This window comes from Bactrocera oleae, chromosome 4 (assembly GCF_042242935.1).
Source record: "Bactrocera oleae isolate idBacOlea1 chromosome 4, idBacOlea1, whole genome shotgun sequence".
Lineage (NCBI taxonomy): Eukaryota > Metazoa > Arthropoda > Insecta > Diptera > Tephritidae > Bactrocera > Bactrocera oleae.
Window position 1 is genome coordinate 64,219,670 of NC_091538.1, and position 13,822 is coordinate 64,233,491.

Genomic DNA, 13,822 nt, shown 5'->3' on the forward strand with positions numbered 1-13,822 from the left:
CACATTTATATGTATATAGTACATATATATATTAGTATTTACTTATTATATATGTGTAGTGCCCACATTTGTATTTTCTGCTTGTGTTTGCTTTGACTTTGGCATTAAATGTTTTGTTAATCACTAAGCGCGCCACAAAAACTCGCTTAAGCCGTATTTTCCAAAGCGCTGTCGAAGCGCGACTTCAACCGAAAACTAAGCCAAAGCGTTAATTATTTATTTTTTGTTATGCTTCTCTTTTGACATTTGCAAAATTTTTCTGCAGAAAATTTAAACTTGATTTGTGCTACATGCGCCGTCGTTTGATCAACCATCGACCAGAGTCAGAGGCGTGTCGGCAACATTGTTGACATACATACATACATATGTATTTCTAATGTTTTCATTTATATTTGCAATTCCGTTGAAGAATCGCTGCGCGCATAGTTATTTTTAGTGCGCTGGCGCAGCTTAATGTGTGTCTGGGCTAAGCTTGGCTACTTGTGTTTATATATGTATGCGTGTGTGTGCGTGTACGTTAAAAAAAAAAGTTGCGAGTGTTGATATTTGATGGCGTAAATATGTAGTTTATAGACATGCTCAATAATTAACTAAGCAATTTTTTTCATTTTTCATTAGCAGTGCCATAAATTAAAGATATTGATTACAGATTAAAATTTTGGTGCAACTTATTAAAAAAAGCCGTGGTTTTTCCATTTTATATATATATGAAATTTTTTTTTCGCCAAGTTTCGCCTCTTTTTAACATACATCTTTTCATAATTGTTATCTGGTTTCCCCTCAGTGAGCAAGTAATTGGAGGCTTTATTACTTTTTTGTGAAAATATATTGTGAATTTATATACTGACTATCTATTTCGTTGACGTCATACTGCGTTAAAATATTTCGAATTTTGTTTTCATCAAAACTAAAAACACCTCAAAACTGTCTCGACGCTATGACACATTCATGAGAAATAACAAAACGTTTATCCATTCCCAAAGATAACGAGCGTAGATAAGATAAAATTCAAGAATATGATATTTGAGATAGAAATTGTACAAAAACAAAAGCAATCTTGAAAAACATTTATGGGGTGTTCTTTTAGAGGTAGAGAGCTGTTATTTCAAAAAAAAAAAAAAAAGAAAAAAAAAAGCCGTTAACTTCAGCTGCATAGAAGTTATAACATCCTACACAGGTGCATTTCTTATAACATAAAAGTGTATACAACTGTCTTTATCTCGATTTTTATTAGTCAGCTTGTATGGCAGCTATATGCTATAGTGATCCAATAATGACGGTTCTGACAAATAAGCAACTTCTTGTCGATCCAAGGATGTGTGCAAAATCTCAGATCGATATCTCAAAAACTGAGCGACTAGTTCGCGTATATATAGATAGAAGGACATGTCTAAATCGACCCAGCTAGTCACGTAGATCATTTATACATATACCTATAATATGTATATACTTTATTGAATCTTTAACATTTCCTTCTGGTTGTTACAAGCTTATAGTTATAATTCAATTACCAAAAGTTTCACGCTCTGTTATAAATAAATATTATAACGGATCCCACATTCTTGACCTCCTGTTATAGAATATATTCTATTACCGTATAGTTTGATAAACACTACGTACAATTTTTCAGTATTTTGTCTCTAATATTTATTATTACCATATTCTACAGACATATTTTTTAATTAAAAAATATATTTAGTACCAATTTATTGACTATAAATACTGCACTCGTGTTTTATAATGACTATTTAATATGCATTTTTCAAATTTTAAATAGCCACGTAGTCCATTTCATTCATTTACGCTACCGCATCGTAATAAAGATGCATTTTTTATCACCTCCTGGAGCCAACAACGGCAGCCAAAGTCTTTAGAAAGCCAAATCAGAAGAGGAAAATAAAAAAAATATGGTAGCCGAGCGAGTGAACGGTTTGAAATATTCAAATTATAAAGCATTCGTTTACAGTAAAACGGTATGATAGAGTTGTGCAATGAATAGGAGGGTTTTTATAAGCGCATTTATACGAGTGTAGACTCTGATTGTATTTATATGTATCTACATAATGTTGTATATTCGAACGTGCAAGGCAGATAATTTCGTAGTTGAGTGGTATTATTTATATTTCTGAAGCTGTATTTAGAAACGCTTATTTCTCGGCTAAGTGATTATTACTTTCCTCTTTCTTTTTCTTAGATCGGCAGTTTATTAACTTTTTTCCCAAAAATAATAATAATTAGACACAAATTTGTGTTAGATATTTTTCAAGCTTCTGCTTCGTTGTGTACATCTTTCAGCCTCCTACGAAAGGCTGACGAAACGAAGTCTGTACGACGCTAAAAATGTAGACATCCATCTAATAAATTTTAACTTTTTGAACCTGCGGTCCACAGGGCACCGAGAAGGTCGGGTTTATGTGATGAGTCCGACGTCATATTCGCTTTAAATGTGTTTGTGTTAACGCAATAACAACAATAAAATTATAAAAAAATTTTGTCACCGTAAAATCAACATCAAACTTATTTTTCACATATTCTACCCGACGTTTAAAACTTGATTTTCCGAACTCTAAATGCGTAGTCTGTACCAAAATGATGATGGGTCATCAGAAATCATTAACTTTATGTCAAAATTCACAGCGGAAAATAACTGTCAGTGTCAAAATAAGATATGACAAAAACACCATTAGGACCACCCTGCTCTTAGTGTGTATGTACATCTTTATGTATGCATGCTACCAATAGCCGAACACTTCAAAGTGGTCAAACGCGCTTTTCAGCATCATTTTTTCACCACGTATTTCAATCGCATTTTTATTTGCGCCTAACAAATATTTCGAATAGAATTGTGCAAACGCTGAACATACGACTGCCAACTATTATTGAATTAAAAAAAAAAAAAAAACACAGCAAGCAACAACAACAGATGGTCTGTGTTTGCGTGCATCGAAGCGGCAAAGTGTTTGCTAAAATTGATGATCTGCCAAAGATAATGAAGTAGATAATGATGCTGGAGACGACGCAGACGCAGACGACAATGGCGGCGACCACAATGATGATGTTAGTTAAATACATTACAGTTAGACTGTGCGATGCTGGAGCATCAATAGCGATAGCAAGTCAAACTCGCTATGGGCCAACAGCAGATGGCTGTGATGTTACCAACTGCATGTATGTATGTGTATATAATATATGTGTATTTAGCCAGCATGATTTTCCAATATGACCGCTTGTGACTTGTTCATTTGCTAAACTTGCTATTATGTTAATGCTTAGCTGTATTGTTATACTATTGTATAGTATTTTGTTGTTATTGTTGTTGCCAGTTCACACACTGCTTACTCTGTTGGACATATGAGTCGCTCAAACGAGTCAGTTGACTTTTGCATACATTTAATGAAGCTGCCATTCGATACTTTTGCTGTGTCTGCGTATTTGCATACACTTACATATGCATATATTTATGCTTATTTATGTGTAAACATACTCACATAGCCATCTATGTACATATACTTGTATGTTAAAAATAGTATATTTGTCGTATAAACTAAACAATATGGATTTTCTCTCAATATTTTAGTAAACTTATCTAAAGTGCGATCGGTGATCATGACTTGATCATCTCGTTCATAACAATACAAATTCAATAAGCGACATTTAGAGAAATGTAAACAATAACAATTTAATGAAGAAAATATATCTGTTTAAAAATATCATTAAACAAAACTATTATACTCTGTAGCAACAGGTTGCGAGAGTATAAAAAGGGGACTTAGGAAAAATGAGTATGGCAAATTTCAACGTACTATAAATACCACCTTTAAAATTACAATTACAATTTTAAATACCATCAGAAGAATGTTTGAAAATAATCTATGGAGGAAAAGACATCTAAAAAAAAAAACAAGTTTACTTCTTAAGGCATCAAAGAGTCTAAACTATTTTTTACCTGGATATTGATCGGTCAGTTTGTATGGCAGCTACATGCTATTGTAGTGCGTTCTGAACAATATGTTCGGACATTAAAAGGTTGCTTTGGGCAATAATCTCAGCCAAATTTTGTGTAGATATCTTGTCGAAAGTTTCACATACATTTACTTGATTTTATTCGATCAGTTTCTAGGTCAGCTTTAGGCTATAGTGGTGTGATCTGAATAATATGTTCGCAGATTAGAGCGTTGTCTTGAAAAATAATCTATGCCAAATTTCTTGAAGATATTTTATCAAATAGAAAAGTTTCCTATACAAGGACGTGATTCCAATCTCTCAGTTTGTGTGGTAGCTATATGCGATTGTGATCCGAATTCGATGGTTTCGACTAATGAGCAGGTTCTGGGAAAGAAAATGACGTGTGCAAAGTTTCAGTTTGATATCTCCAAATCTGAACCCAATAGAAACACTATTACAAGCTTTTATCAACTAGAATACCATATTGAAACTATTTCGCTAATCTTTTAAGCTTTCAACAGTCTTATTAAATTTTAATAATTTTTAATTGTACTGTAAATTATATTATGGGATTTCTCGAAGTGAACTTAACTTAACTTTTTTTTTGCCATTTAAACCTCTCTTTTGTATTGTCGGTGTTATAGAAATGAGTCATACATACATAGTAGACATTTGCTGTCAGAGCCATATTTAGTGAGACCGGTTTTGTTTTGTATTTACAAAGAATTTAAGCGAATATAAATAAATCAAATCGAATAAATCTGGAAAGCAGTTCATTTAAATGAATGATTTATAATAAAATGGCATAAAAAATAAAACAATTTAATTGATTTAATCAGTTAAAAAATATTTTTTAACTGAAATTTATTTATAATAGTTGGTTGAATCTAAAATTGAACAAAAAGCGTAAATAAAATTAATAAAAAATTTGAAAAATTAATTTTTTAGTATACTTTTTTTTGATAAATACATACTGTACATCAAGGCATTTTGTTTGTGCGTCTGAGCATTTCCAGTAACACATTATGATTCCTTTGACGGGAATGTTTAGTGTGGGCCGCTAACTGCATGCTGTTGCAGCTGCAATTTTCGGAACATAATACTACGTAACAACAAACGCAAAAAATTATTTATGCATATAACCAAATAAAAAACTGGTTTTTGCGAGAAATTGCATTTGTATGTAGATAAGAGAAAAGCTTGACTGTCGCTAAAAGTCAGGCCAGAACAGTTATATGAATTCATTTACATATAACTCAAACAAATTATAGGTTAGGTGAGATAGAAGTTTTAGTTCAAATAATTTTTGAAAAATTGAACCTAAACTAAAATTACAAACTTTATTTTAGAACTTGTAGCACAAAGTCTGAATATATTTCTTTAACTTAAAATTTCTTGCTACCTATGTACTTACGTATGTGCATATATTTTTTACTACGCATGCGCATGTAAAAACCGTTCATTTGCTGCCTGAGGTGAATATCTAAAATGTTGCGTTCTGACTTGTTGCTTATTTTTGGAATTTTCTCTTCTGCATCAGCAGTTACACCGCGTGACGAATGTACGAGCTCAGCATATTTGCTCGCTTAACAATTGAGGCACGCATACACAGCTATTTGTAGGTGTGTGGTGAATTGCTTTCGTATACAACCGTGCGCCTGCGTACAATATGCTACGCTTGCAATTTTACTGATTGTTTCGCATTTCAATGCATTTTTCTTATGAACACACAGCTGCTTGGATACATAGAAAAAATATGTATAAATATGTGTATTGTACGTGTTGAGTACCTTTGTACTTCAGCACTCACATTAGCCTGTCCGATTTGAAAATGTGTGTCCCTCATGTCCTCAAGCCTCAACCAACTGCGTAATAGGTAGGTAAAAGGCGGCAGATTGGTTCATATTATATATACACATGTGTGTATGTATATATTTATTTATGTGTATAGGTATACTTGTGTAGTAGGTATGCTAAATATACATATCTATTTAGGACCGGCTTTTGCCAGACTCATACTGCAAGTATTTATACTTCCTCTCTTATTGTTATCTTTCGCATTTCACACACATACAAAGTTATTTGCGGAAATCTTTCTGTGCGTATATAGGTATGCGCCTACATTTTTAGACTCTAGCTTGCAGCTGTTTCTCAACGCCTTGCTGCCAGTTTTACCATCAGCACGGTATTTATTTGTTTACTTTATTGTCGATGGAGTCTAGTCGCGTTATTCCCTAGTTTTTACTTACCTACACACACCTATGTATTCGTGTATATATGTTGATGTTTTTTCATATTTTTATTTAAAATTCCTGCCGATAAGGAACCGTTAACCTTTCACTTCGCGCTTGCGCCATCAGAATTTTCCATACACACGAATGTTTGCCATATGTGCATGACTATAGATACATACATATGTCTTGTATTATCTGTATATGATCATAAGTATGTATGGCTGGCATACGTATGGTTAATCTTCCCACTAAGCTGCACGGCTAGTCGCGGTACTAAATTTCTTTTGATTCCAAAAAGTAATAAAATCATTGTTTACACAATAAGCGGTGGCTTAATGAAGTCGTTATTTTCTGTCATAAATTATAAGTTTGAAGAAATCATAGCACTTGAACTTGTGTCGGGAAAATAAATTGTACTTAAATGAGATAAAGTAAATGAAATATGCAGAGACATGCGTATGTATTTAAATAAAAAAAATTAAACTATTTTTATATATAACAAAAAATGCTATTTGTTTAAAGATTGTCAAAAAAAAAAACACGTATACATTTAAAATATTATTCTCCAGAGTATAAAAAATATAAATTTGAAAGTTTTGGTTCAAAAATGTGTCCCATATTTTTGTTACAATTATACCCTGGAGAATTCCAGTAAATTAGAATTATTATACATATTTATATTTTTTTGTGTAACTAAATATTAGAAAAATGAAGCTACTCAAAGTTAATTATAAATTTTATTATCAAGCAAGGAGATACAATTGGAATCGTTGGTTAAGCTTAACTTTGATTAGGTCAAAGGTATTAATTCAGAAAATTTATTTGGAATATATTTGCATTGGTTTATTAATGCATTAATAAAAATATAGCCTAAATTTTGCAAAAAATATATATTTGTAAAGTTCATGAATTCGATTTGTTTAAGCTTGTCGCATTTGTTTATTCTAAGTTTCTTCCACTAATATTAAATTCATAAATCTTATGGCTGGTCTCCGACTTGGAGTATGCATATCGCTAATACGAGTATTTCTCGGTTTTGAAAACGGCAAGTTGATCGCAGTGTCAAAAATATAAAATATATTTGTTTTTTTATTAAATATATGTATATGCATATCATACAATATTAATTAGATGTAATAAAAAACATTAACACAAATATTAATTATATTAGCTATCTACAATGATTTCCTAATGCATAGATTTTTTTAACCAAGATACTCTTCTAATTTTCAAAAAGTACATTGCCGACTGAGAAAAATGTATTCAAAAAACGGATGAAGTTTTGTAGGAGAAATATATGGCAACCATTTGAAAATTTTTTTTGAATATTTTTATTGAATAATTATTAAATACAGTTTTAATACGATAAAAACATTTCAAAAGTATTTTCTTTCATATATAAATAATCTTCTCCCCACTTGTTGCCTTAATTTTACTTGTAGTAGTTTCTCAACCCAAATTGGATCACCTTGAAAGCTTTTTTATGCACTCTGCGTTACACTGTATTTCACTTATCACAGCTAAGCCACAACCCTCTAAGCAAAGAAACAATTTTATCAAGTGTCACTCGAATATTTGGTTGTACATATATCAACAATAAGTTTAAGGATATCAGTGGTTGATAAAAGTAAAAAATTTGTATATACTTTGAAAATATATCCGTTAGACTTTTGTTATTTAAGCCTACTTGAAGTAAAAACCACAATCTAAAAATTTCTTAAAATTTTTTTTTTAACTTCTAGCTTGCTAATAGTTAATGTCAATACAAATAAAATTGAACTACATATACAAAATGTTCATTTCGCAACTTGCTAATATTCAATCTATAACATTTCACAAGCTCAAATTATTTATTCATTTCAGCAAAACCGCAAAATGCCCAGTACTCAACAAAATTGAGGTGTACTTTTATCGAATTTCTCTGGTAAATGTTAATTTTTTGTCATAATAATTATAAATATATGTAGCTAAAAGCTGTTTATGTTAATTTTAAACTTTTTTTACATATTTACATGCATATTTATATATACATCATGAGTTTTTATTATAAAATGATATTTTTTAATAGAACGCAATATTTACTTAAGTGCACATTTTATTATAATAGTCAAATGTGTTTCGCAATTCACTATAATTACTTCTGAGAAATGAATGAGGTAGGCCTTAACTCTCCTTACTGAATGATAATATTTATCACGTGGTAAACCTATAAAATATGCTTTATTATTTTTACCGAGTAAAGTATAATAGAATAGAAAGTAGTTAATAGTAAATGAATAAAATTTTCGATGAATTGCGTCATATTCAGAATATCATGTTAACACTATCAGAGAAAAATTTATATCAAATTAATTTTTGTTTTTCATACAGTGAAAAAAATTGATATATAATTAATACGTTTTATTTTTCGATCAAATTTCATCCTAGTAATTTAGAAGAAAATTATTTGGAAGAAAAAGGGCAGTTTTTTATTGCTGGGACTTTGTTTCGGGATCTTTCGCGATCGCTTTCAATCTCACATTGTTCCTACCCTACCTAAAACTGCCTCACTTGACGCTTCGCTTAGGTAGCAGAACAGCGTGAACACCTTTAGCAAATATCGTCAATAATGAGCTTAATATTGCATTCATAAACTATTGAAACAGTTGCTTTATTAATTTTGTTTTTGTAACAGAAATGATTGCTACTTAAAACCTTTCAATGCGGTGCCAATCGCCCACATGTGGCAAGCTGAGAGCATATGCACACACGTAAAATGCAGTTAGAAGTGGAAAGAATAAGGTTGACAACTACTAAATACAGACGCATTATTATACTTGTGCGCGTGTGTGTGTGTGTGTGTGTGTGATAAACTGGTGAACGTAGGATGAGGTGTTTCAACGTGAGGGCGGAAGCGCCAGTCAGTTGTATGTGAAAGCGTTAAAGGTAGAATTCTATTTTGAGATATTGCCGTGTGGAGCGACAGTGATCACTGCACACGCCTGGTAAAAACGGTAACAAACGAGCAGATAAAACAAAATTACGACTAACAAAGGTAGCCACAAAAGCGAACGAGAAGGAAAAACGTAATATGAAGAGATAAAAAAAAATGATGAAAATAAAAACGGAAGAATATGTACAAACAGTTGTACGGCGGTGAAAAGGAGTGTAGTAGTTTATGGCAGTAGGCAAAATGTTGTGGTGGTAGTGATTTGTCATACGAATCTGCTGAGCAAAGTGGTAGTAAAACCGTGCTAAACGATTTGGTATGATGCTAGAGAGAGTTAACACTACCTGTTTTCTCTAATAAGCTGATGACATGTTTAGCTGCTCTATCATCAGACCATCTACCAACTAGCCAACCAACAAGCCAGACAAGCCAGCCAACTCGCTTAACGACGACGACAATTTTACGTCTTTGTATTTTATGTGTAGTTATTCATTATAATTTTCATTTTACGAAAAAAATGCACGTACATTTGTAACTGGGCAGGTATGTAGATAGGTACTCGAGTTTGACGAGTTTAGCTCAATTATATCACCAAATTAGAGCGTAAGTACGTAAATATGTATGGGCAGTAATGTGTGCAAATGATTCTTAATTATTCTAAGAAACGTAACTCACCTTGAAATATATTCGCTGCTACGTTGAGTAGTTAGTTATATCCTTTTATATTTGTCTGATTATAATCCACAAATGTTTTCTCTGAAAAATCTAAACACAATAAAGGTACAGAAAACCTGTTACCGTTAACAGCAAAACAACAAAAAAAAAAGGTTTTGAGAGAAAAAATTACTACAAAGATCAAATGAATTTGTAGCTCAACTTTCTCGCAGCAATGCACTTATAAAACAACTCTACTTTTAAAACTGTTTTTGATAATCTTTATTAATATTTTTATAAAAATTTGAAACAATTGAAAAAAATCACAAATGAATCTTCACTGTTATTATATGCTCAGTTCGTTATTGTAATGCGCATATAATATATTTATATATATATATATATTATATGCACTTATGTACATCTGTATGTATGTACCTATTGCTTTGTAACTTTTTACCGATTTGTCTTTCGCAAGCCGCTGTACGTTTTTAGACACGTTTTTAACACCTGTTGGTGCTCGATACAACTGAACGCTCTGGAAAATGAAACTCAGCTAATAACCAACTGGCGAACGTCTCCAGTCCGATTGCCGAGCGCATAGCAGCGTTTAACCAAGTGTGGTGAGTTGACGCACACACACTTAGCCAGCCTGTGCTTGTGTGTTGGTGTTGGTTTTCTCACTGGAATTGCACATAGATAAGCACTAATACAGCTGCGCATATTTGACTTAACACACAGATACGTTGTTGGTTTTGTGTGTGTGTGTGTGCGCTGTAGATGCGCTTGGCAGTGCAGCTGGAGAAAAACGCCCACAAATTTTTTGGAATTTAGTGTGCGCATTCAGTTGTTTTTCATTTGCGTGGAGATATTTCGGAGTTGTTAATGCAGTGGCTGCAAAAGTTCAACTTTCAGCAGTTTGGTGGGCAACTACAGATGTGGCTTGGTTTTTGCTTTGTTGTTTCCAAATAAACTGTATAGTTTTTGTTGTTGTATTTTTATATGAAGATATTTATTTCAGGTTTTTGGGTATATTTTTATGTTTAGTCAGTTTTATAATATTTCATTTCAGTTTTTAGTTTCGATATATATTTTGTTTATATTAAAAATTAATAAAATTCGTCCTAATTTTAAGTTTTAATGTTTTATTTTTCAGAAAGTGGATAACACAATGCTGCCGCTCTACGTTTACATATGATACCCATATAAGTTTTTAAACTTTTAATCTGTAATTATATATATAACGACTAGGCGTTTACAATTTATCATATTTCGCTTTATTTTGCATAATTTTATTTCTTGTATAAATTATAAATATTTACCTCATTTCACAAATCAGTATTTTTTCATAGTATTTCAGATGTCTATTTCCAATATGTGCGCCTAAAAATATGCTACTGTTTAGATACCAATAGGAATTTCTTTGTTTTATATCGTTTAAGCAGAGAAGGTTAATGAATATTTAATTTTTAATGAGAATGTTAATGAATATTTAATGTTTAATTATTTAATGTTAAATTAATATTCATTAACATTCTCTGGTTGAAGTTAAAATATGTATATTCCTCGATGCTGTGAGAAATTTTCTATAAAATTTTTAAATTAACTGTTGCATATAAATTTTTTTGACTTATTACCGTACAAAAGAGTTTAATGAGAAATATCAAAATTATCCGTTAAAAGATCGAGGATGCTCTTCTATACACACATCTGATCAAATTTGACCCTTGTCCATTTAAACTGGGCAAACCAAATCGATAATTTTTTTTTTTCTTAATTTAGTACAATCTTTGTTATTATTATATGTTTGTTTGAAGTTTGATTTCCTTATGTCAATTAGTGTGTGTTTGGCAACTCTTTGTTAACGACGCGAAGGTCTGGCGATTTTTACTATGAAAATTTAAAATAATCGTGTTGGCATCAGAAAGATAGCATAGAGATCTCAACATCTCTTATGGATCGATTGAATCGACTCAACACATCTTGATTGATGTTTTGGGTATAGACAATGCTAGACTCGTATCAAAAGAACTGACTCTTTTGCAAAACTGACGACGACAGAGGCAAAATAGACCTTTGACAAGCTAGCTGAGGGCATTCATCAAACGTATTAAGACTGGTGACGAAAATGGGTTTATGAATATGACGTCGAAATTTTCCAACAATCTAGCGAATGGCGCTCCAAAAATAAGCCGAAACCGAAAAAGCCAAAATTCGAAAAGATGAATACACTAAAGTCTCTGATAGCGTTGGCACACTTGTTTTAGCTCAAAAAAGTTCCAATTGTGAAGGCGATATTAAAGATTTGTAGTAAAATTCGCGAGAATGTAAGTTTTTTTTTTGTTGTCAGTTCGGGTTAAATTTGATTAGATTTAATAAAACTGTTTTCTAAAATGACGTACAAAAGGGTTTTATGGGAAAATGGTAACCGCTGTAGGAGAAAATCGAGAAAATAACCGCCTTTTTTTAATTTTTGTACAAGAAATTGTCTTTTAAAGGTAACTGAACTTTTTTTAATAAAATAAAAAATTTTAATTAATTAATTAGTACAGTTTACGACTTTTGAGTGGAACAGCACTGTGGGCTTAGGAAGACCATTCGGGTGGTCCAATTACGCACCAATATTGCGACAAATACTCTTTTCCAGCTAGTAACGTTTGTTTTAATATACCATTTACTTGAATTATCCTCAAAAAGGAGAGCCAAATTAGTTAAGAGGTTACATGGTTTTCACGGCTTCAAAAAAAAAAATTCTTTATTGCTTTATTTAATTCTATAACATCTCTAGAATATTGTCCTAAATTCTCAAGCTGATTATTACTATAACTACTAGTAATAGTTTTGGAGGTACAGCTTTGAAAAGTTGCGCGCTCGAGTATATATTATATATACCTAAATACCTATAGTCACTTAAAACTTTAAACGCGTTTTTCTCGAAACTGTGTTTTCAAAGTCGGTTCAAAAGGTTGAAAATAGGGTATTTTTTGCTCGACGAAAACCCATGTAACCCCTAAATGCGATAAACCTCACAAGCCAATAACTTTTTCTATAGTCCGTAAAGTATACGAGTTTATTAAATAAATTTCCAACCTTTTTATATTGATTAGTGTAAAAATTGCTTGGAAAAATCGTATATTATATATTTTATGATGATAATTTTAAATTTTATAAAAGTCAAGTAGATAATTTGCTCATCATTTGTTATAAGAAAGGGTGTGTGGTAATTTTACTGCGATTTTCAGCCTCGTGGTCATTTTTTTAAAGTTTTAAACATTTGGCATTATGTAACTGTTGCCTTAATCATAAATGATTTATTTCGAATATTTATTTATTAAAATTTTATTTGTTTTTGAACATTGTATATTTCTACTGACAAATGCACAACTATTAAAGGCAAACTGGTAGTTTTTATGCATTGCACAGTAACCTTCCACTGCCAAATATGCGCGCATTATACACAATATTCATTACAATTGACAATTTCATGTTAATACGGCGTGTGCAACAATACATATTTGAACAAAACAACTCATACGATAAATATATATATATATGCAAAGCGATTATTTTCTACTAATTCCCGTTGACTGTTGCTGCAGTTTATCATTTAGTTAATTAATGTGACAATTTGTCAATGAACGCTTTCCATATTTTACATAAAACAAACTGTTTGAATTAACACGAAATAACTAACGATGACCCTACTAGCTCACTGAATTTCATCAAAGCGGTCAAAAGTAAACAAAAATGCACTGAAGCTTTAGAAAATGCATAATTCACATCAATAAAAAATAAAGGAAAGTGTTTAACAAAATGCGGCAACTAGCGACAGGAAAAATATCACAAGTAGCTGCAAAATAATCAAATTTATTTTTATTATTGCTTTTAAATGCAATGATTGTTGCAGCTGCTGCGAATCAGACACCCAAATTTGGCTACAATAGCTGAGTTTGCACGCCTCAAAAACAGCCACGACATTGCATTACTTTGCTCCTGAAGCGGTGTTTGTTGTTATTGTACTCTTGTTCGCTTTCTTTTGTACGAAGGTGGCTTGTTAAGT

General features: G+C 31.6%; 1 protein-coding gene across 3 annotated transcripts in view; it reads right to left on the minus strand.

The window, feature by feature from the left end:
- Positions 1 to 10,368, minus strand: part of Gp150 (glycoprotein 150) — a 42,847-nt gene extending 32,479 nt beyond the window's left edge. Inside the window, exons 1-2 of one of the 3 annotated variants that reach the window (XM_014248183.3) lie at positions 10,223 to 10,368; positions 9,784 to 9,873 (exon numbers count right to left, since the gene is read on the minus strand). The gene's annotated coding sequence lies outside the window, so the exon portion shown is untranslated. Of the gene's footprint in view, positions 1 to 9,783; positions 9,900 to 10,200 lie in introns of all 3 variants that reach the window. The other 2 variants (XM_014248182.3, XM_036369949.2) reach the window with 2 other exon arrangements.
- Between the last annotated feature and the right edge of the window lie 3,454 nt (positions 10,369 to 13,822).